The sequence below is a fragment of the Macaca fascicularis genome, chromosome 3 (genome assembly GCF_037993035.2).
Source record: "Macaca fascicularis isolate 582-1 chromosome 3, T2T-MFA8v1.1".
Taxonomy (NCBI): Eukaryota; Metazoa; Chordata; class Mammalia; order Primates; family Cercopithecidae; genus Macaca; species Macaca fascicularis.
This window is the reverse complement of record NC_088377.1, coordinates 29,214,837-29,236,602: the sequence shown is the minus strand read 5'-3', so window position 1 is coordinate 29,236,602 and position 21,766 is coordinate 29,214,837. Positions and strand designations below refer to the sequence as shown.

At 38.3% G+C, this 21,766-nt stretch overlaps 1 protein-coding gene across 2 annotated transcripts in view; it reads left to right on the top strand.

Moving 5' to 3' along the window:
* The window catches only part of CHODL (chondrolectin), a 459,390-nt gene that overhangs the window by 196,495 nt on the left and 241,129 nt on the right, over nucleotides 1-21,766 (top strand). For both annotated transcript variants that reach the window (XM_065541474.2, XM_065541473.2), the window contains exon 3: nucleotides 17,256-17,359. The gene's annotated coding sequence lies outside the window, so the exon portion shown is untranslated. The remainder of the gene's footprint in view (nucleotides 1-17,255; nucleotides 17,360-21,766) is intronic.

Sequence of the window (21,766 nt, the reverse complement as noted above, 5' to 3'; positions counted from 1 at the left end):
AGTGAAAGGATTATCCTTTCACTACAAAAGTGAGATTCCCTAGATGCTTGCTAAATGCAAAGAATAATGTCATAGGCTTGTTCCTGGGCTTGCATAAAATATGTAACTGTGATAACACTTTAATAGTGTTATAATAGTAAGATATTCTGGAGTGGGGAGTGCTCTTCTGCCCGTCTTCCTGGTTTCCTGAAGTCCTGTATGGCCTTTGATGACTATAAGTTGCTTAACTAGGCCAAATATCTAATTAGCTATTAATTGCCACTCCCGTTTGTGTCTCTTATTCCAGTAAGTCACTTTTCTCCCCCCACCTATACTTTTACCGTGGCATTGTTGAAATAATGGAAACACATTGGTTCTTCCTCTCTTGTGAACTTTAAAAACTTCCTTGGGGAATAAGAAAAAAGACTCACCTGATTTTCCAAAAAGTGTTTCTCCTTGCTCCATGCAGGAAGGACTTCCTTAGCACCCTCACACTGATAATAAATTATTAAAGGGGTCTCATGTGGACCTGCTGACAGCACTCTGATAAATACTCATATTAATTATAAAAAATAACAGTGGTCAAAAACTCAAAGTTCAACATGACTTTCAGAGCAGCTTTTTCTTTGTCATTTTTTTTTTTCCTGAGATAGGTTTCAAATTTCAACACTGAACTTTCCAAAAAAACAGACTGCAACTTGATCCTAAAGATTAGTTTAGCACACTCTACTTTTGACCTTTGTTTTTAAGGATAAAAAAATGGAAGAAGCTCATCATGATCATGATCATCATCATTATTGTCTAGTGTGAGATCTACTCAGAGTCCAGGAATAGGCCAGGTAGGAAACCAGGGACTATTTCAAACACTGGGTGTGGGTCATCCTATATAACATGGGATGTGGGTGTGGGACCACAGGACTTGAGGCCACAGACCACAGAACAACTGCAGGGTAAGATAGGGCAGGGTCACAAAAGAAAGCAAGAAAAAGAGCCAAATGACTGCTAGACTATAGCTGAATTGAAAACCAGAAGACATGTTCAATTAATGAGGCTGGAGTGTATGAGGACAAGGGTCACCCATTTCAGGGAATTTTGAAAACAAGTTGATAACATGCCAGACTTTGGTTTTGTTGGTCTTGCTGCCTCCATGGGGATGTTTCCCGTGAGCGTGTTTAAAGAGTTCACAGGGCTCTAGACAAATGGTCCATAAGGATGCCTTTCTTCTTGTTATAAATACAGTGTAATGGCATGCCTCATTTGCCAGTTGAAGTCATAATGGCTTATTCAGATCCATCATGCTAAGGATTACTCAGGGACTGTTGAATAGACACATGTTTCTGCTGCCAGCAAATACATTTAGTCCCCTCTTTACACTACATTACATTGTTATATGTTGCCTCTTCATGAGTTTTTAAAAAGGCCTAGGTAAGGAAGAGAGAATTCATGCATATTGCATTGTTATATGTTGCTTCTTCGCGAGCTGTTAAAAAGGCCTAGGTAAGGAAGAGAGAGAATTCATGCCATCTGTTGGCCTCATTCTCTTTTACCATAGTCCATTTCTTCACAAAAGAAAAGCCTACGCAAAGTGAGTAAATATAAAATAGGTTACTTTTGAAGAAAATATCTGGATATAGTCTATTTTCCATGAGTAGAATAATATATCGATGGGTGCCAATTTTCACAGTAAAGCTATCTGAATAATTAAAGTTTAGCTTTTCTAAACTGGGCCAGATATCTAATTAGCTATTTATTGCTCTCCTGTTTGTGTCTGTTCCAGGAATTCACTTTTTATTCACCTGTACTTTTGCCATGGTATTGTTCAAATAAGGGAAAATAAAACTTTAAAAACCTCCTTGGGGCATAAGAAACAGGCTGGAAAACAATATATCATAAACATAATGCCTCCGTTTATGATTCTATCCACTTGTTTTCTGGACATGTCAAGTTATGTGAATTAAATGATTAAAACTTAATACTGACCCTAGCTATTTATTCTTCTTTAAAAATTATATTTGCAAACTGCTACCGAAGCCAGTGTAGAAATGATTCCTAACAGATAGAATCCCAGTCTTAAAAGATGTCACAAATAACTGGGTTCTAATTTCCTTCCATTTTCTCTTAGTTTTAACCTCATTATAATTTTTATATTTCAAACATACTTCTCTCTTTAATTTTTTAAAAACATTTAGTTTTAATTTTAAACCTTTTTGTCACATGCTAGCTTTGAACAGATTCCAGTGAGATAGCTGCTCTGAGACATATGCAGTATATGAAGTCCTGATTTCGAAGCAGGATATCTCCAAGTGGTGCTGAGCTAGTTCTCCATGAACCTATCAGGAGTAGTTTAGCCCTCAGGAGTATAGATCTCCACCTTGGCCCTAGCCCTAGCAGACCCCATCAAGCCCCATAGCCTCATGGAGTGGAAGACGCCTCCTCACTTAACACTCTGAGCTATTTACAGGGATCATGGAAATATGGTTTGATGGACAGAGAAGCCTTCAGGGAATTAATGACACCAGTGCTTGTAGAATGGATAGACTCTTCACCCGGGGACAGAGTGCTTTTAAAACCAAGAGCCCTGGAGGCGTTCAACTTCACTAGCTTTGTCGAGTTTCTCCTGGATTTCTCTTTTCTCCCTTAACGTTGTCAGGAGAATTGCTGCTCAGTACATGTCAAACTTTCCCCAAGTGATGGATCATATACAGTGACACACCTCTTAGTAAAAAACCTTTTCACTTAAATTAAGCATTTTTGATATCTTCCACACTGGCAGATTGTAAGACTTCAGGACAATAATATATTAGCAATCTAAAATATAATATTAAAAATGAAAACCAATACTGATTGATTGCTTTCTAAGTGATAGACTGTCAAGCACTTCACATGTATTGTCTCACTGAATAATGCATGTTCGTTTAACAGTACATTGAAGGGATGTTAATTATTCTATAAACTCAAAATGCAGATGCAAAATTTCTTTAATTCTGCCTTGTGGAAGTACACACACATTAGTGGCTAAGAGAAATGTTTTATTTGTGTCCTTTTATTTTTTTCCTGTTTCTTTCTCTCTCTCTCTCTCTCTCTCTTTTTTAAAGAATTGAAGTTAGTTTTATTCAAAAGTCTACTGAGGACTGAGACCTGGAACCTGAGAGCAGTTCTGTCAGATCGTTCCAGTACAGGGCTTCAGCTCACTGCTTAGAGACATGCGTTAGGGGTTCAGTACGTACAAAATCACATCACGCTTGCTCAGAAGTTATATTAAAGCAGAATCACATCTAGGTTTGGGTATAAGAATAATTCTCATTATGGATTGCAGAGGAATAATCACTAACCCCATCAGACATTATTTTATGTGTAGGAAAAGGCAAAAACAAGGGTCATTCATCTTTCAAGGAATATAGCGACTCAGGCAAAAGACACGGAGGGCCATGTGCTCAGGCCTATTTTGTCTTCAAAGTGTTTGCCTTTTTCTTAGAAATAATAATTAATAAAGAAAATTTTTTAGTAGCTAAACCTAAGCAAAACATTACTGGCCTTAAAAGAGTCAAATGGGTACAAATTTTGTTTTCACTAGTTTGAGGAGACCTGTGATTATTTATATTTTTAATTACTTATTGTATTTAATGGATAATGTAATAGACAACACTCTCTTGCAATCAAGAATAATATGTAAATTGGTTTTTAAAAGAAAGAAGGTTTTAGCCTCTATAACTGGTGTCAAAGGTCTAAATCAATATGTATTAGAATACTGTACTTATACTACATTAAATCTTCCTCAAGGATTAGTAAAGAAAGCACGCACGCGTCAGTTACAACAGAAATACTCTTGGGAAAATAAAGTGATGTGAATATTTTGCTAGTTGATGTACCTGAAATACATACCCGTGGCTTTTAGGAAATCAAGCATACAATCATCTGAATTAAATGGAAATAGGTCAAATGAGGACAATTCAATTTTTACAGCTTATCTTTTTTGTTTGTTTGCTTCAGAGCTCGCTCACTCACACACACAGATGCAGCTATGTCCCTACCCCATGGCTTATATTTTTTTCTCACAAAACTCATACAAACTCTTACATACCCATACACTACTTTATAGATACAAGGTTTCACACTTATGACTTGACTTTGATGTCTTATGTATTTTAAATATGTATAACAGAAATGATATCTTCCTTGCAACATTGTTGCAAAGATTAAATGAGGTAATAAATTGTAAAACAAAACCCAAAACAGTTAAAGGTCTTAAACATAGTAGCTATTGTTATTTTTATGTGTGCGATGATATCCTGTTACCACTATCGGCAATGATGTGATAAAACTAGGAACAGTCAGCGTGGTATGCTTATTCGATGCCAAATACTATGATGAATGTAGCTTTATATACCTCAGCCCATTTAATTTGAGTAGACAATATTATCCCGTTTTACAGCTAGAGAATATGGACTTAAATACAGGTGTGTATGCCATTTGTTAAAAAAAGATTCACTTCTGAGAGCTCATGACAGAGTAGTTAAGAGCCTGAATGCTGTGGTCAGATCCTCTGGGTTCTAACCCTGGGCTCTGCCACTTCCTTGCAGCATGACTTGGGCCAGATGCCTATTTACTCTGTTGTCTCAGTTTCTTTATTTGTGAACTAGGAATAATATTCTTATATATAATTCATAAGGCTGTTACAACTATTAAAGGAAGAATGTTTATGAGGCACTCTAGAATTGTGTCTGGCACATAGTAAGTGCTATACAAGTGTTTGCTTAATGAAATAAATAGGCTTTAAATTACATTTGACTGGTAGAAAAATTTCAAAAGCAATTTTTAATTGTCTTGTTTAGGATTTTTATTCTTCATTTTAAAATCAACCCCCAAGCATTTGGAAGGAATTTCTGTGAGTTTGTTATAGCCCACAGATCTAAAAAGGTTTGTGTTAAAGTTATTTGGAAGCAATATTAGATTCAGAAGAGGGCAAATGACCTGACATTCTCAGATCATAAACATCTTTTGTGTAAGTCATGTCCACAGAATCGACTTGCTAGTTATGTTCCATCTCACTGAGGTACCTCCAAGAGCTTGACTATCACTGGTTCCAGTTTGAGGAGCTAGGCCCCTTTTGTAGTTAACCAGAATCCATATCCACCTAGAAAACATGTAGCTCCCGAACAATGAGAACACATGGACACGTGGGGGGAAACAACACACACTGGGGCCTGTGCGGTGGAGGGAGGGAGAGCATCGGGCAGAATAGCTAATGGATGCTGGGTGATATGATTTGGCTATGTCCCCACCCAAATCTCATCTTGAATTGTAACTCCCACAATTTCCACGTGTCATGGGAGGAACCCACTGGGAAATGACTGAATTGTGGGGGCGGGTCTTTCCTATGCTATTCTCGAGATAGTGAATGAGTCTCACAGGATCCGATGGTTTAATAAGGGAAACCCGTTTTGCTTGGCTCTCATTCTTTCTCTGCCTGCTGCCATCCACGCAAGACGTGACTTGCTCCTCCTTGCCTTCCACCATGATTGTTGAGGCTTCCCCAGCCACTTCGAACTGTGAGTTCTCCATTACACCTCTTTCCTTTGTAAATTGCCCAGTCTAGTGTATGTCTTTATCAGCAGCATGAAAATGGACTAATACACTGGGCTTAATACCAACATGATGGGTTGACAGGTGTACCAAACCACCATTGCACATGTACCTATGTAAGAAACCTGCACATTCTGCACATGCCTGGAACTTAAAATAAGTTAAAGGAAAAAAAAAAAGAAAAAAATGTAGCTCCTTTCCTGATCCTATCTTCCACCCCAGATGGAAACTAACAAAGACCTTCTCACCTATCTACATTACTGCCACTACTGCCAAAGACCTTCTCACCTATCTACATTACTGCCACTTCTGTTGATTGCGTGTGATACTTTTCCTCCCTCACAGAAGCACTGAGAAGCAAATAAACCTAAGGAAGAAAACACAATTATCTTTACACCGATATTTAGATTCCTTACAGGGACTCAGTGTTTATACGTGATGTAAGTATTATTCTAATGCAAAACATTCTTTTCATTCTGATCTTAGAGTCAGAGCAAGTGGTATTTTGGTTTAAAGTGATAAGATTACCCCTAGACCATCTCACTAAGGGTTATCTTTCTATTGAGAAATACCTTTTAGAGAGATTTCATGCGCATCCTTTGTAACTCTTCCCAGTACTTAAAACTTCACTACCAGGAAACTGGTGGCAGAATTATAACGCTGCCTCCGGTCCACTCTGCCACCCTTTTGCAATTTGGCAGCTTCTTGAAGCACTTAAGCGGCTTGGTGCCTTCAGTCTGACACTTCAGATGTGGCCATCAGCTAATGATTCTTGGCTTAATGTTGCAGATGCAACTGTGAGCCTATAAATGAATAACAGAGGACTTTTCTTTTTTTCTAATTTGGCGTTCAGTTGCATCATTAAACATAAGTATATTATGTTGATAAAATGGGATTGAAAAATAAAAACATTCAGGAGATTTCTATAGCAAATGTGTACTTAGGGGAGGTTCAACGAATACTTGTGGAATTGAATAAAAAAAAAAACTACTTCAAGAAAAAAAAATAACTTATGATGCGTTGTCTGAAGGGTCAAATCAAGGCAACATGGTTAGGCATTGCAAAACCCAGAAGTGTCCTAAATCTAGAGGTGGCCACAAGATTTGTTGTACTCTTTTGAATAACTATTTTCTAAGAGCTGACAATGCAAATATATGCATCTGTTATGAAAAATTGGCACATTTCCCAGTGAACTGTTTTCTGTATTTATCCAATATGTATTTACTATACATTACTTATGAGCAGACAGAGGAATAAGTACTTGGGATATAAAACTCTCGTCAAACTGATAGTGTGGTATTTGCACTGTTTTTCTAAACACTTTGGGTTCAAATCTACAGCTATTACATCTTGTGGTTTTGATTAGGTGCATGCATTATGAGTAATGTTTTATAAATATCGTTGTGAAGAAATACAGGCATTTATTGATTGGACACACAGTCTAAGTTACATAAGGCATTCTGTAATCTCCTCAAAGAACCCCAGGAACTCCCTAAATTGAACGGCTATTTGTTTTCTTCAGACTAAAATACAGCAAATGAATGAACTATGTAACAGAGGTTATACTGAAAAAAAACTTCCTGGAAGGTTTTCCACTATATGGAAACGATGTTATAGTAGCAAACATAGGACTGAACTGGAATTTTTAAGTCTGCAAAGTTTTTATGTTTTTCATATAGAAATCGTCACTAAACATACTTTGGGTCAATATTGGTTCAGGTAGAATCTTAATATGGAGTTTGGAACAGTTGAAAACTGAGTGAGAAAACAGAGGGATATTTTCTTGAATTTTAAAGGTCAAAATCCGTGCATAAATCTATGATTGTACTATGTAGCTTTGAATAAGTGCATTTGTTTTGAACAAAACAAAATAAAACAGTCATGGGGAGTTATTGTTTTAATGAAAGATGCTTTGCTAGAGGTAAAATGTGTTCAGTTGAAAAGCATTTACTTTTTTTTTACGGTGGTGAATTTATTTAAATATTTATTTTTCTTCTTTTTTTGTAAAAAAAAAAAGGCTTTATTGAAGTATATACTTTATATACAGAAAAGTGCACACATTGAGTGTATATGCATCTTGATGTATTTGTATGCGTGCATATACCCATGATACCATCATCACAACCAAGATACTAAACGTTTTTATAACCTCCAAAAATTTCTTTGTTTTCGTGTGCGTGTGTGTGTGTGTGTTGTAACAATACTTAACATTAAATCTACCCTCTTAACATATCATAAAGTGCACCATATTGTTAATTATGGGTACTAAACTGTACAGTAGATCTCTAGAACTCATTCATTTTGCATAACAGACATTTTATAGCTGAAGAACAATTCTCCATTTCCCCCTCCCCTCAGCTTCTGGTTACCACCATTTTATTCTCTGCTTCTATGAGTTTGACTGTTTTCGATATCTCATGTAAGTAGAATCATGCAGTATTTGTCCTTTGTGGCTGACTTATTTTACTTAGCATAATATCCTTTAGGTTTATCCATATTGTTGCAAATGGCAGAATTTCCTTCTTTTTCAAGGGTGAATAATAAGGCAACATTTACTATTTAAGTATTGTAATTTCCCTTGTGTAAATTGTTTCAATTTTTATAATGATAGGGACAGCCAAATCATATTTAATTTTATGTTACTCCGTTGGCATATTGGTTCCAGATAAATGGCTCAGAATTAGCCTTGTCTTGTTGTTCTTTGAAAAACTTCATTCAAATAGATAAAATGTCCCAGAAATACACTCTGATTACTGAAGCTTTTGAAATAAACAAATCCACTTTAAGACAATATTGGGTTTCAGACATATTTATTTTAAGACAATATTGGGTTTCAGACACATTCACCACAAAGAATTCTGTGACACGTAAAAGAGAAAAATATTGGCAAACTATATGGTACATTGATTTTCTAATTTTTAGTATACTGAAGCATTGCCTTCTCATCATTGTTCCATCATAGACAATTGAGTCCAAACTCTACTTACGATTTTCTTCGTGAATACAATTCCTTTCAGTTGAATAGCTTAGATTCAGTAGTCACTTTTATTCATTCTTATACTTTAGCCTATATGCCAAAAATGTAGAAGTTGTATTATATGTGTGGTGATTGTTACTCTAATCGCCTTAATTCTGTATTAGTACTCAACACATATTTTTTCATTTTTAAAGGAAACTAAAAATAAGACAAAGAAATACACTTTTCTTTCTGAAAGTACAAACCCAGGGGTTGACAAATGATTAATATATGCCTAGTGAGCACAAGTAATTGGGCTATAAAATAGAAGTTACACAAAGCACATTTTATTTAGATTATGTTATATATAATTTAATTATATAATAAAGCATAAAATGAGGATAATGTTAAAAAGAATCTATAACTTAAAGACTCCACATTTTCTCTTAATGCTATACAAGCTAATTGAAATTAACAATATATTGAAATTGTTGGCTGACTTGCTTTTCAAAAGAATAACATTTGGGTATCAATCAGGCAGGCTGGAGGAATGGACACAGGGCAAATAAAGCCAGACAGATACAGAGATATGATATCCACTGTTTTGAAATCACTGCCCTATTCAAATTATCATATGGCCAACTTCTACTGCTCATAGTTAGAATTATTAGAAAGAAAACTGGTTCAATTCAGGGAAGTCTCCTGGTGGGCCAAATATGTCAGCAAGTAACTGGAAAAGTTTCATCCGGCTGTGAAGATCTATAGCCAGAACTCTTGACAAATTATGATGGCAACTTATTTGCTGCTTTATCTGTGTCCCATGTTTAAACACTTCTTAATAGTCTCATTGATCTTTTCACAAAATCCCAGCCTTCTACATCCTATTTTACACATTTGTTTTATTTAATCAGGGACCCACTTTGCCACAAATGTGGTTTGCTTATGCTGCCTTTGTCTCCCTCATGTAAGGTTTTATAAAATAATGCAACTTATTCATGGGTTATAGCTAGAAAAAAATATGGCATTCAAATCCCAGCTCTTGAGAAAGATAAAAACAAAACACTTAAAAACAAACTTGAGTTTTTAGGAAAGTTCGAAGTTTCTGCAATTTTCCAATGATTCCATTGAAGCTTTTTAGCATTGCATTAGGAAAGATCCATCAAGTTTTGACAGCTTTGTTTGTTTAAGCAAGGTAAAATGTAAAACATAACAATTTTGTTAAGCTTTCGGGAAGCACGATTCTCCCTGGACAGTACAAGAAAAGCATTAACAAGGACCACTTTCTAATAATCTTAGAAGACATACTTACTTCTGAATATTTACTCAAATGTTTCAACAACGGGTTTTTTTGAAGTTGGTAGAATTTTTAGTGTGGTAAATATTTAAATGGTCCAGATTCCCTATGTATGTTATATGTAATACTACCATTTTCCATATTTACTCTGTACTGGGACAAGTGTATGCTAGTAAGGATACGTAGATGGGTAGAAACACAATATTATACGTCTTTGTTCAAATATTTAATGTTGGTATTAAATATTAATAAACTGTTAAATATCAGAAGTTTTGGCTAATAACTTAGCTGAGAAAAAAGTCGAATATTGCTTTCAGTTGCCCCCATTTTTTTAAGGATAAGTACACATAAATAGTTTGTCGTAATCAGTGCTATGGTCTGAGTAGACAGCAAGGCAAGAAAAGAAATGATCAGTGCATGGGAGATAAAGGAGTATTTTAAGGTAAAATCTGAAGCTTGGGTTTGGACGAAACAGTGATAAAAAGGGATATTTTCTTCCTTTGACTTTTAGGGGAAATAATATAAAGTATGTATTTTGCATAAATATTATTTTCTCTTATTGAAAATGCCATCCTCTGTATAACAAAAAGAGAGGAAAAGTTTGTCTCAAATAGTTGAAGTTCACTACAGCTCTTGCTGAAGGGCAATATTTTTATTTATTTATTTATTTTGAGACGGAGTCTCGCTCTGTCGCCCAGGCTGGAGTGCAGTGGCCCGATCTCAGCTCACTGCAAGCTCCGCCTCCCGGGTTTACACCATTCTTCTGCCTCAGCCTCCCAAGTAGCTGGGATTACAGGCGCCCGCCACCTCGCGCGGCTAGTTTTTTGTATATTTTAGTAGAGACGGGGTTTCACCGTGTTAGCCAGGATGGTCTCGATCTTCTGACCTCGTGATCCACCCGTCTCAGCCTCCCAAAGTGCTGGGATTACAGCCTTGAGCCACTGCGCCCGGCAATATTTTTATTTTTAAGGGCCCCACTGTTGTCATTCTCTCAAGCTGAAGTTTAGTCTTTAGCACTACAGTTTTGTGATGAATAAATCATCTACTTTCTTAGTGTGTGTCAGAAAGTTTTAAAGCTCAAGTAATAATAAGAGGTTATTTTTCTTCTTTCTTTTGAACTGTTGATAGTAGCCAAAGACAGTGACACTTTGGTGAAGCAGATTTGCCAAGGGAGACTTTGCAGACTCCATAGACGTTGTGTACTGCAGAGTATTCTGTTCTGCAAAATCATTCTACAGGGCTTCTTAGGGATTTCCTGTTTCTTTTTCAGAGAAGACTGCAAATCAACTCAGTTCACTCAACAAATATTGAGTGCCTACTATGTGCAGGACATTGTTCTATGTGCGTCTTTAATATTCTGTTTTTAAGTGAAAGTGATGTCTTTTAATCTGACAAGCCCATTTAACTCTGTATTTGAAGTTTATGCATGTTGCATCCCCTCTGTTTTGACATGTAAAGACTTAAAGGACACTGACATGAACGAGGACTGGTGGATGGGCATTTGAAAGCTGATGGCATGAGTGTTTGGGTATTCAGCCAGTGGCATTATGATCTTCCCAGACAACAATACTAAATGACATGGTGATTTCTGCTCCCTTGCTCTCATTTGTCATCACAATCATTCTTCCTTTGATGCTTAATTCTCCTCTGTCTTTTACTTTTAAGTTCTACTGACAATCTGCATGTCAGGCCTTTCTTTTGTCCTTAGATTATTGCAAGAGCCTCTGACTTCCTGTCTGAATGGTAATCTAGATTAGTATTTCCAGTGCATTCCTATGAGTCTGCCCCTTGCCAGCTGAAAAATGGTAAAGAATAATCTTAAAGCACTCCATATTGCTATTATTAATGTATATAGAATTATAAAATAACTGGAATCTTTCAGCAGATAGGTGGACATGTGAGTGAATGGAGGCCCAAGAAGCTTAAGTGATTAAGTTCAGGTTTATTAATTATTAGGAAGAAATATTGGAACGAAAACAGAGTTCTATTAAGTTTCAGGTCTGTGTCCTCTCTGCTCTTACAAAATATCTTGCATTAAATTTAGTGTTTTCTTCCACCATATAAGAGCTCCCAAGAGCAGGGATTATGAAAAGACCCCCAGAAGAAACAGAAGAGGATTCGTGAACATGGTCACCATGCTGAAATATACGGTGAAAATACAAATGTAAAAGAAAATAGTTCAATTATGCTGGTGTATCTGTTTTTTAAACTTAATTGCATATAAAATATGGCTGGAGTGGTATTGTTGTTCAGTAAATGGATAAATAAATGAGTAAAGAAATAGTACATAGAACATGATATTTAGCATAAAATTTTAGTGTAAAATCTTGTTGGAAGTTCTAGTAACTATCTCAAGGATTAGAAACTATCTGGATCATAAACATACCAGTAACTACTACTGTGGGAATCGGATTGGCTTTTAAAAACTTTTTGTTTTAAAATTTTATGCATTATTTGTTTAATTTTTCCAATGACTTGCCCACATAGGTAACTTGATTAATAATGCACTCTTTATTGACTTAGTTTCATTTTGTATCTCATGTTTTCACTCTCTTACCAGTGTTTATTGGGGTCACCTCTCAAATAAACTGTGTTCACTCAAATCTGTGTTTTAGTTTCTTCTCTGGGAGAACCCAAAGTAAGACAATTTTTTTTTTTTCTAGGATACAATTTTATCTCTAGTTGTCTGCACTGCTTATTCAAAAGGAGGTCTAATGCTCATCTCTAGGAATTTCCCTGTTGTCAGTGCTACCATTTTGGTCAGATATCCCTGTAACTTCTTCCACTTCTCTTCTGTCTCAGGACTTTGTCCTTCTGTCTTAGGTTCTTGCCAAAATTAGGGATAATCTCAGCCTACTTTGATGAAATTTTTAAGACAGTAAGTTTTAGAGGTTGAAGGAGTATTATTTTGTTTTCTTTATTGTATACCCAAGACAATGGTAAGTAATAGACAAATATTACAGATTATTGATTTTCTGCTTTTTTTTTTTTTTTGAGATGGAGTCTTGCTCTGTTGCCCAGGCTGGAGTACAGTGGTGTGATCTTGGCTCACTGCAACCTCTGCCGCCCAGGTTCAAGCAATTCTCCTGTCTCAGCCTCCTGAGTAGCTGGGACTACAGGCATGTGGCACCACACCTGGCTAATTTTTGTATTTTTAGTAGAGATGGGATTTCACCATATTGGTCAGGCTGGTCTCAAACTCCTGGCCTCAGGTGATCCACCTGTCTCAGCCTCCCAAAGTGCTGGGATTAAAGGCCTGAGCCACCATGCCCATCCATTTTCTGCTTCTTCTGGTAAGACTGTTAAGACCACTTACTAGCATTGGATCTTCATTTAGTTGGCTTTTGGGGATGGATATGAAGGGATTTGTAGAAAACATACATTCAGGCTTTTTGGGCACAAGCTGGTTGGTTACTACTTCAAAGATGGGAGGTATCAGTGTTGAGAGTGGCAGAGTCATGTGGAAGAGAGCAAAGGGAACCACATGTAGGGAATGCTAATAGTTGGTTCAACAGGAGATTGTATAGCAAAGACAAGGAATTAACTTAGGTGCCCATCAATGGTGGAATGGATAAAGAAAATGTACATATATACCATGGAATACTACACAGCCATTAAAAAGAATGAAATCATGTCCTTCACAGCAACATGGATGAATCCGGAGGCCATAATCCTAAGTGAGTTAATACAGGAACAGAAAACTAAATACCACACATTCTCACTTATGAGTGATAGCTAAATATTGAGCACACGTGCACATAAACATGGGAACAACAGACACTATGGACTACTACACAGAAAGGAGATGATATAGTTTGGATATTTGTCCCTGCCCAAATCTCATGTTGAATTGTAATTCCCAGTGCTGGAAGTGGAGCCTGGTAGAGGGATTTGGGCATCCCGGTGGATCCCTCATGGCTTGGTGCTGTCCTTGCCATAGCGAGTAAGCTCTCGCAAGATCTGGCATTTTGAAGCATGTGATACCTTCACCTGTACTCTGTCTTGTTCCTGCTCTTGCCATATGACGTGCTTACTCCTGCTTCGTCTTCCGCCATGAATAAAAACTTCCTGAGGTCTCTTCAGAAGGCAAACAAAGGCTAATTTCATGCCTGCTGTGCATCCTATAGAACTATGTGCCAATTACCACTTTTCTTTATAATTTACCAAGTCTGCGGTATTTCTTTCTAGCAGTGCAAAAATGGACTAATACAGAAAATTGGTACAAAGAGTGGGATGTTGCTGTAAAGATACCTGAAAATATAGAAACAACTTTGGAATGGGTAATAGGCAGATGCTGGAAGAGTTCAGAAGGCTTAGAAGACAGGAATATGAGGAGAAGTGTAAAACTTCTTAGAGACTGGTTAAATGGTTGTATACAAAATGCTGATAGTGACATGGACAATGAAGTCCAGTCTGATGAGATCTCAGATGGTGATATGGTTTGGCTCTGTGTCCCCACCCAAATCTCCCATTGAATTTTGATCTGTAGTGTTGGAGGAGGGGTCTGATGGGAGGGGATTGGATCATAGGGGTGGATTTCCCCCTTGCTGTTCTCATGATAGTGAGTGAGTTCTCACGAGATCTGGTTGTTTAAAAGTGTGTAACACTTCCCCCTTTGCCTTCTCTCTCTCCTGTCACTGTGTGAAGATGTGCTTGCTTCCTCTTTGCCTTCCACCATGATCATAGGTCTTCTGAGGCCTCCCCAGCCATGCTTCCTGTATAGTTTGTGGGACTGTAAGTCAATTAGACCTCTTTTCTTCATAAATTAGCCAGTCTCAGATAGTTCTTTATAGCAGTGCAAGAATGGACTAATACCAAGAAATGGTACCGGAGGAGTGAGGCATTGCTATAAAGATACCTGAAAATGGGGAAGTGACCTTGAAATGGGCAGAGGGTGGAACAACTTAAGGGCTCAGAAGAAGACAGGAAGATGAGGGAAAGTTTGGAACTTGCTAGAGACTTGTTGAATGGTTGTGACCAAAATGCAGATAGTGATATGGACAGTGAAGTTCCAGCTGAAAAGGACTCAGATGGAGATAAGGAAGTTATTGGAAACTGGAGCAAAGGTCACTGTTGCTATGTTTTAGCAAGGAGATTGGTGGCATTGTGCCCCTGGTCTAAGTATCTGTGGAGCTTTGAACTTGAGAGAGATGATTTAGGGTATCTTGTGGAAGAAATTTCTAAGCAGCAAAGCATTCATGATGTGGCCCAGCTGCTTCTAAAAGCATATGCTCGTTTGCATAAACAAAGAAATGACCTGAAACTAGAACTTGTATTTAAAAGGGAAGCAGAGCGTAAAAGTTTGGAAAATTTGCAGCCTAACTAGGTTGGAAAGAAAAACCCATTTTTCTGGGGAGGAATCAAGGCTGCAGAAATTTGCCTAAGTAAAGAAGAGCCTATTATTATTGGCCAAGATAATGGGGAAAATGCCTCCAGGGCATGTAAGAGACGTTCCTGACAGCCCATCCCGTAACAGGCCCCCTGGGGGCCTAGGAAGGGAAAAATAGTTTTGTGAGCCAGATCCAGGGCCTTGCTGCTCTGTGCAGCCCTGGGACATGGCACCCTGCATCCTAGCTGCTTCAGCTGTAGCCATGGCTAAAAGGGGCCAAGGTAAAGCTCAGACTATTGCTTTAGAGGATGCAAGCCCCAAGCCTTGGTGGCTTCCATGTGGTATTGGTCTTGTGGTTGCAAAGAAGGCAAGAGTTGAAGTTTGGAAGCCTCTGCCTAGATTTCAGAGGATGTATGAAAATGCCTTGATGTTCAGGCAGAAGAAAAAAAAATGGTTTCATGGGCCAGAATCAGGCCCAAGCCCAGGCCCATGACCTTGCTACCCTACAAAGCCTCAGGACACTGCTACCTGCAGGGGTAGAGCCCTCATGGAGGTCCTGTACTAGGGCAAATGCAGAGGGGAAATGTGAGGTTGTAGTCCCCACATAGAGTTTTCACTGGGACACTGTCTAGTGGAGCTATGAAAAGAGGGACACCATTTTTCAGACCCCAGAATGGTAGATCCACTGACAGCTTGTACTGTGCACTTCAAAAAGCTGCAGGTACTCTACGCCAGCCCATGAAAGCAGCCAAGGGATCTGTACCCTACAGAGCCACAGAGGCAGAGCTGCCCAAGTCCTGGGAAACTCACCACTTGCATCATGTGGCTTGGATGTGAGTCATGGAGGTCAAAGGGGATTATTTTGGAGCTTTAAGATTTAATGAATGCCCTGGCAGGTTTTGGACTTGCATGGGGCCTGTGGCCCCATTGTTTTGGCCATTTTATCCCATTTGGAACAGGAGCATTTCTTAATGTCTGTATCCCCATTGTATCTTGGAAGTAACTAACTTACTTTTGATTTTACAGGCTCATAGTTGGAAGGGACTTGCCTTGTCTCAGATGAGACTTTGCAATCGGACTTTTGAGTTAATGCTGAAATGAGTTAAGACTTTGGGGGATTGTTGGAAAGGCATGATGTGTTTTAAAATGTGAGAAGGCCATGGGATTTGGAAGGGGGTAGGGGTGGAGTGATATGGTTTGGCTCTGTGTCCCTACTCAAATCTCATGTTGAATTATGATCTTCTGTGTTGGAGGTGGGGCCTGGTGGGAGGTGACTGGATCATGGGGGTGGATTCCCTCCTTGCTGTTCTTGTGATAGTGAGGGAGTTTTCACGAGATCTGTTTTTTTAAAAGTGCGTAGTACTTCCTCCTTTGCTCTTCTTTCGCCATGCGAAGATGTGCTTGCTTCCCCTTTGCCTTCCAGCCACTCTGGCTTCAGCCTTGGCTCAGAGAACCCCAGAGACATCTCAGGCTGCTGCTTCAGAGGGCACAAGCCGTAAGCCTTGGTGGCTTCCATATGGTGTTAAGCCTGTAAGCATGCAGACTGCAAGAGTGAGTGAGGCTTGGCAGTCTCCTCATAGATTTTAGAGGACGTATGAAAAGCCTAGGTTTTCAGGCAGAAGCTTGTTGCAGAGGCAGAGCCCTCACAGCGAATCTTTACTAGGACAATGTAAAGGGGAAATGTGGGGTTGGAGGCACCACACAGTGTCCCCACTGGGCCACTCCTAGTGGAGCTGTGGGAAGGGGGCTGCCAGCTTCCAGACCCCAGAATGATAGATCTACTCACAGCTTGCACCCTGCACCTAGAAAATTCACAGGCACTCAACAGTCTGTGAGAGAAGCCGTGGAGCCTGAACACTGCAAAGCCAGAGGTATATTGCTGCTTGAGGCCTTGGGAGCTTCCCCCTTGCACCACTGTGCCCCGGATGTGGGACATGGAGTCCAGGGAGATTACTTTGGAGCTTTGTGATTTAATAGCTGCCCTGCTGGGTTTCAAACTTGTGTACAGGCCCCTTTCTTTTGGCTGATTTCTCCCTTTTGGAACCTCAATGTTTATACAATGCCTGTACCCTCATTGTATCTTGGAAGTAACTAACTTGTTTTTTATTTTACAGGCTTACAGGTGGAAAGGACTTACCTTGTCTCAGATGAGACTTTCGACTTTGAACTTTCGGGTTAATACTTGAACGAGTTAAGACTTTGGAGGACTGTTGTGAAGGTATGATTATATTTTGCAGTATGAGAAGGATATGATATTTGGAAGAAGTCAAGGGTGGAATTATATAGTAGGGATATTTGTCTCTGCTCAGTTCTCATGTTGAATTTTAATCCCCAATGCTGAAGGTGGGGCCTAATGGGAGGTGTTTGGGTCACGGGGTGAATCCTTCATGGCTTGGTGCTGTCTTTGCAATAGTGAGGGAGTTCTCACAAAATCTGGTCATTTAGAAGTGTGGCACCTTCACCCCCACTCTCTCTTGCTCCTGCTTTTGCCATGTGACATGCTTACTCCTGCTTCATCTTCTGCCATGAGTAAAAGCTTCCTGAGGTCTCCCCATAAGCTGAGGAAATGCTGGCACTAAGTTTCCTGCACAGCCTGCAGAACTGTGAGCCAACTAAACCTATTTTCTTTATAAATTACCCAGTTTCAGGTGTTTCTTTATAGCAACAGGAGACTGGCCTAATACGGGAGGGTGGGGGAAGTGTGGATTGAAAACTGCCATTAAAAGTAATGGCAAAAACCCCAAATATTTTTGCACCAGCCTACAGTCCTACACATGTGCTCCTTGTATCTAAAATAAAAACTGAAATTTATAAAGTGGGGAATCGCAGTTATGCCAAATACTCTCAGATTTCCTGGAAGAGTCAATGAATAGGTCACACACCTTGCTTGGTTGATCTATTGCAGCCTTCTAATACCCTCCATGAGTTGGTTATTATCTGCCTGTCCAATTCTAATTACACCACTTGCTAAGTACGTGACTTAGAAAAAGCTACTGAGCTATTTCATATGTTAGTACTCTTAAGTAAACAATAAAGATACAAAGGATTCTTTGTAGAGTTGTGAGAAATGATATAATCTGTGTTCAAGTTCTTAACCATGCTTGCTACATAGTAAGATATCAAAAATGCTAGTTATTATCACTATTATTTTAAGCCATTTCTTTCTAGCTAATGCTCAAAAAAAGGATAAATGCAGATATTCTTGGATGTTACTTGAAATTGGTATCGTGTGCTATGGAAAGACCTATGTAGAGAATGCAAAGTTAATATTACAAAAAGTTTAAATCTCTCTTTTAAGGATAGTGGGGAGGAAGTGAGGATGGTTAATGGGTTTGAAAACATAGATAGAATGAATAAGATCTAATATTTGATAGCACAATAGGGAGACTATATTAAAAATAATTTATTTGTACATTTTAAAATAATTAAAAGTATAACTGGATTGTTTGTAATGCAAACAAAGGATAAATGCTTAAGGTGATGAGTACCTCCGTTTAACCTGATGTGATTATTACACATTGTATGCCTGTATCAAAATATCTCATGTACCACATAATTATATATAACTACTATACACCCACAAAATTTAAGAAAACTTTTAAAATTTCCTTTTACATCTTTTAAATATCTTTGTTTTTTAAAAAAATAATTTTAGTGATGTATTAATTAATTTTTCTATAGTAACGAACAATCTCTGACTTACAAACAAGAGTTCATCTTGTTATGCACATTACATGTATGCGGTAGCTGTGGCCTGTCCTCCATGTGTCTCCTGCCATATCACAGTGAGGAATCAGCCCCTATGGGGACCTGCCCATTCTTGGTCAGAGGAAAAGCAACAGAGCAGGGAGAAGCTCATAATACCCTAAAAGCTTCTGCTTGGATATGGTGTATGTCACATTTACCCACATTCTATTGACCAAAACATGTCACAAGGCTGAGCCCCAACTGCATGAGGCCAGGGACTCTTCTCTCTCTCTACTGGAAGGACTGGCAGGTCATGTGGAAATAGATGGCATTGAATGATCCTTTTTCAAGGAAGGATGATAGTGAATAATTATAAACAATTACATGATATGAAGCAAATGGACTTCAAAGATACTTTTTGGTTTTGCCCAAATTTTCTGTTTTCCCTGAAGAACCAGTTTTGAAATTGTTTAGTTGGCTCAGACAATTACTCATTTGAAATTTCATGGAGAATTTAAGAGAAAACTGGGGGTTGCTGGTCATCTAGGGCATCAATCTGCATCAGTTTAATTAAATTAATATGAAAAATTGTAGCCTAAGTCAAGGAAAGTAAGGAGGTAAAAAAACACCTATAAAGTGACTGAAAGCTGCCAGCACATGTCAAATTATTTGTTTTGAAGTCATTTCAAATTGCAGTGTTACCTTCATATATTAAGCATAGTCTATTTGAACCACTATATTTAATTACTATCCATCATTTACACCAAGTAATATGTGGTAAAGCTGAATTCCTCCTTTTTCTTTTGGCCTTTTGAATTTTGAGAGATGAAAATAATTTAATCTCTCAAAATAAATTTACACCTTTTATTCTTTAAACCCTTCAGTTCTTCTTAGCATAGAAAACACTGGTTTCCTCTTCAGTTTCAGTTGCCTCATTTCACTGCATTTGTTATAGGCTGAATGTTTGGGTCCCTACAAAATATATATGTTGAGGTCCTAACCTTTAACTATATTTGGAGATGGGGCCTCTAAGGAAATAATTAATGTTAAATAAGGTCATAGGAGTAAGGCCCTGATCTGATAGGAATCATGTCTTTATAAGATAAGATGGCTGGGCGTGATGGCTCATACCTGTAATCCCAGCATTTTGGGAGGCTGAGGCGGGAGGATCTCTTGAGCCCAAGAGTTCAAGACCAGCCTGGGCAAGATAGCGAGACTCCCTTCTCTCTATATACATATGACGAGACACCAGAGAGCTTGCTTTCTCTTTCTCTTTGCGTTAGGATGAAGAATTATAGAGAGCTGTTTGGATCTGTCCATTTTGAAATACAGACATCTCCACTATAGACCCCTAGTTGAATATTAAGTGATTGACTAGAGATATATATTTGGAAGTTGTCAGCATAAAAGAGATTGTTCATACCATGGCCTTGGATGACATTGGTTAGGTCTGACTACTTAGGGAAGAATTCTGAACCCAGAGATACTCTGAAATGTAGAAGTCAGCCACAGGAGGAAGTTTCGTAAATGAGACCAAGAAGCAGCAGCCAGGGTAGTAAAGGGAAAATAAGAGTGTGTAATTCTTGATGCTAAGTGACAATCAAGAGAGCTCTCATCCTGGTTTCAGTATCCCAGACATATGCATCGTAATTTGAGCTTTACTGCCCTCATACTCCTGATTATGTATTTTCTGATTCCAACTCTAGTCTACCTTGTCCAGCAAACAGTTTCCTTCCAGACTGAGAAAAGGTAACATGGGACTTGTTCTTTCCCCACTGGAGTGAAGTAGACCAGTTCACCTTAGCTCAAAGGACTTCAGATTCTGGATTGTATGTTCACAAATCATCTATACATTTCTTCACTTTGATCCTCAGTGATATCAACTAAAAGTTTCTTAATATATATTTTATATAGCTTAGTTGAGTGAGGAAATATGTAGATTTCAGAGTGGCAGTGTTAATAACCACAGTGATAATTAGAAATGTTTAGAAGTTGTATGATCAGTCTGTGTTTTTCCTACCACGTCATAGTGGAGAATATAAAAACATCCCTTCATGAGTGGAAAAGGGTAGGAGAATGTATGATACTGGAGGAAAGAGAACCAAGTCATTCCCCCCAAAGGAATCTGTGCTCCTAAAACATCACTGCCAGTGTTATCATCTGAATATTTGTGTCCTCTCCACCCTAAATTTGTATGTTGAAAGGGTAACTCCTAACATGATGTTATTTAGAGGTAAGGCCTTTGGGAGTCAATTAGGTTTAGGTGAGGTCATGAGGGTGAAGCCCCCAACCAACACCCCATGAAATTAGTGCTATTATAAGAAGCGATATCAGATCACTTGCTTCTGTCAAGATCACTGTATTATTTTCCTGGGACTGCTGTAACAAACTGTCACAAACTTTGTGGTGTTAAACAGCAGAAACTTATTCACTCACATTTCTGCAGGTTAGAATCTGAAATCATGGTGTCACCTGGGTCGTACTTTCTTCAAAGGTCCAGGAAAGATTTCCTCCCTTGAATCTTTCAGCTTCTGGCAGCTACAGGCTTTCCTTGGCCTATGGCTGCATCACTCCAGTATCTGCCTCCATGGCCACATTGCCTCCTCTTCTGTGTCACATTTTCTTGTCTTTCTCATATAAGAATATTTTTCTTTTGATTTAGGACACACTTGGATAATCCAGAGTGATTTCATCTTGAGATTCTTGATTTAATTACATCTGCAAATGAGACAAGTTTTCAAATAAGATAATATTCACAGGCTCCAGGCATTTGATGTGAATATCTTTGAGGGGCTATTTTTTTTGATCTGCTACATTTCCTCCTTGAGATTTGGGCATCTTGAAATTAATCTATAGGAAGGTTTTAAGGAGAAAAATAGGCACTAGGGAGTCTAATTTTTCCATTCCCCCAGCCACAAGTTTCTAGTTACTTTTGAGT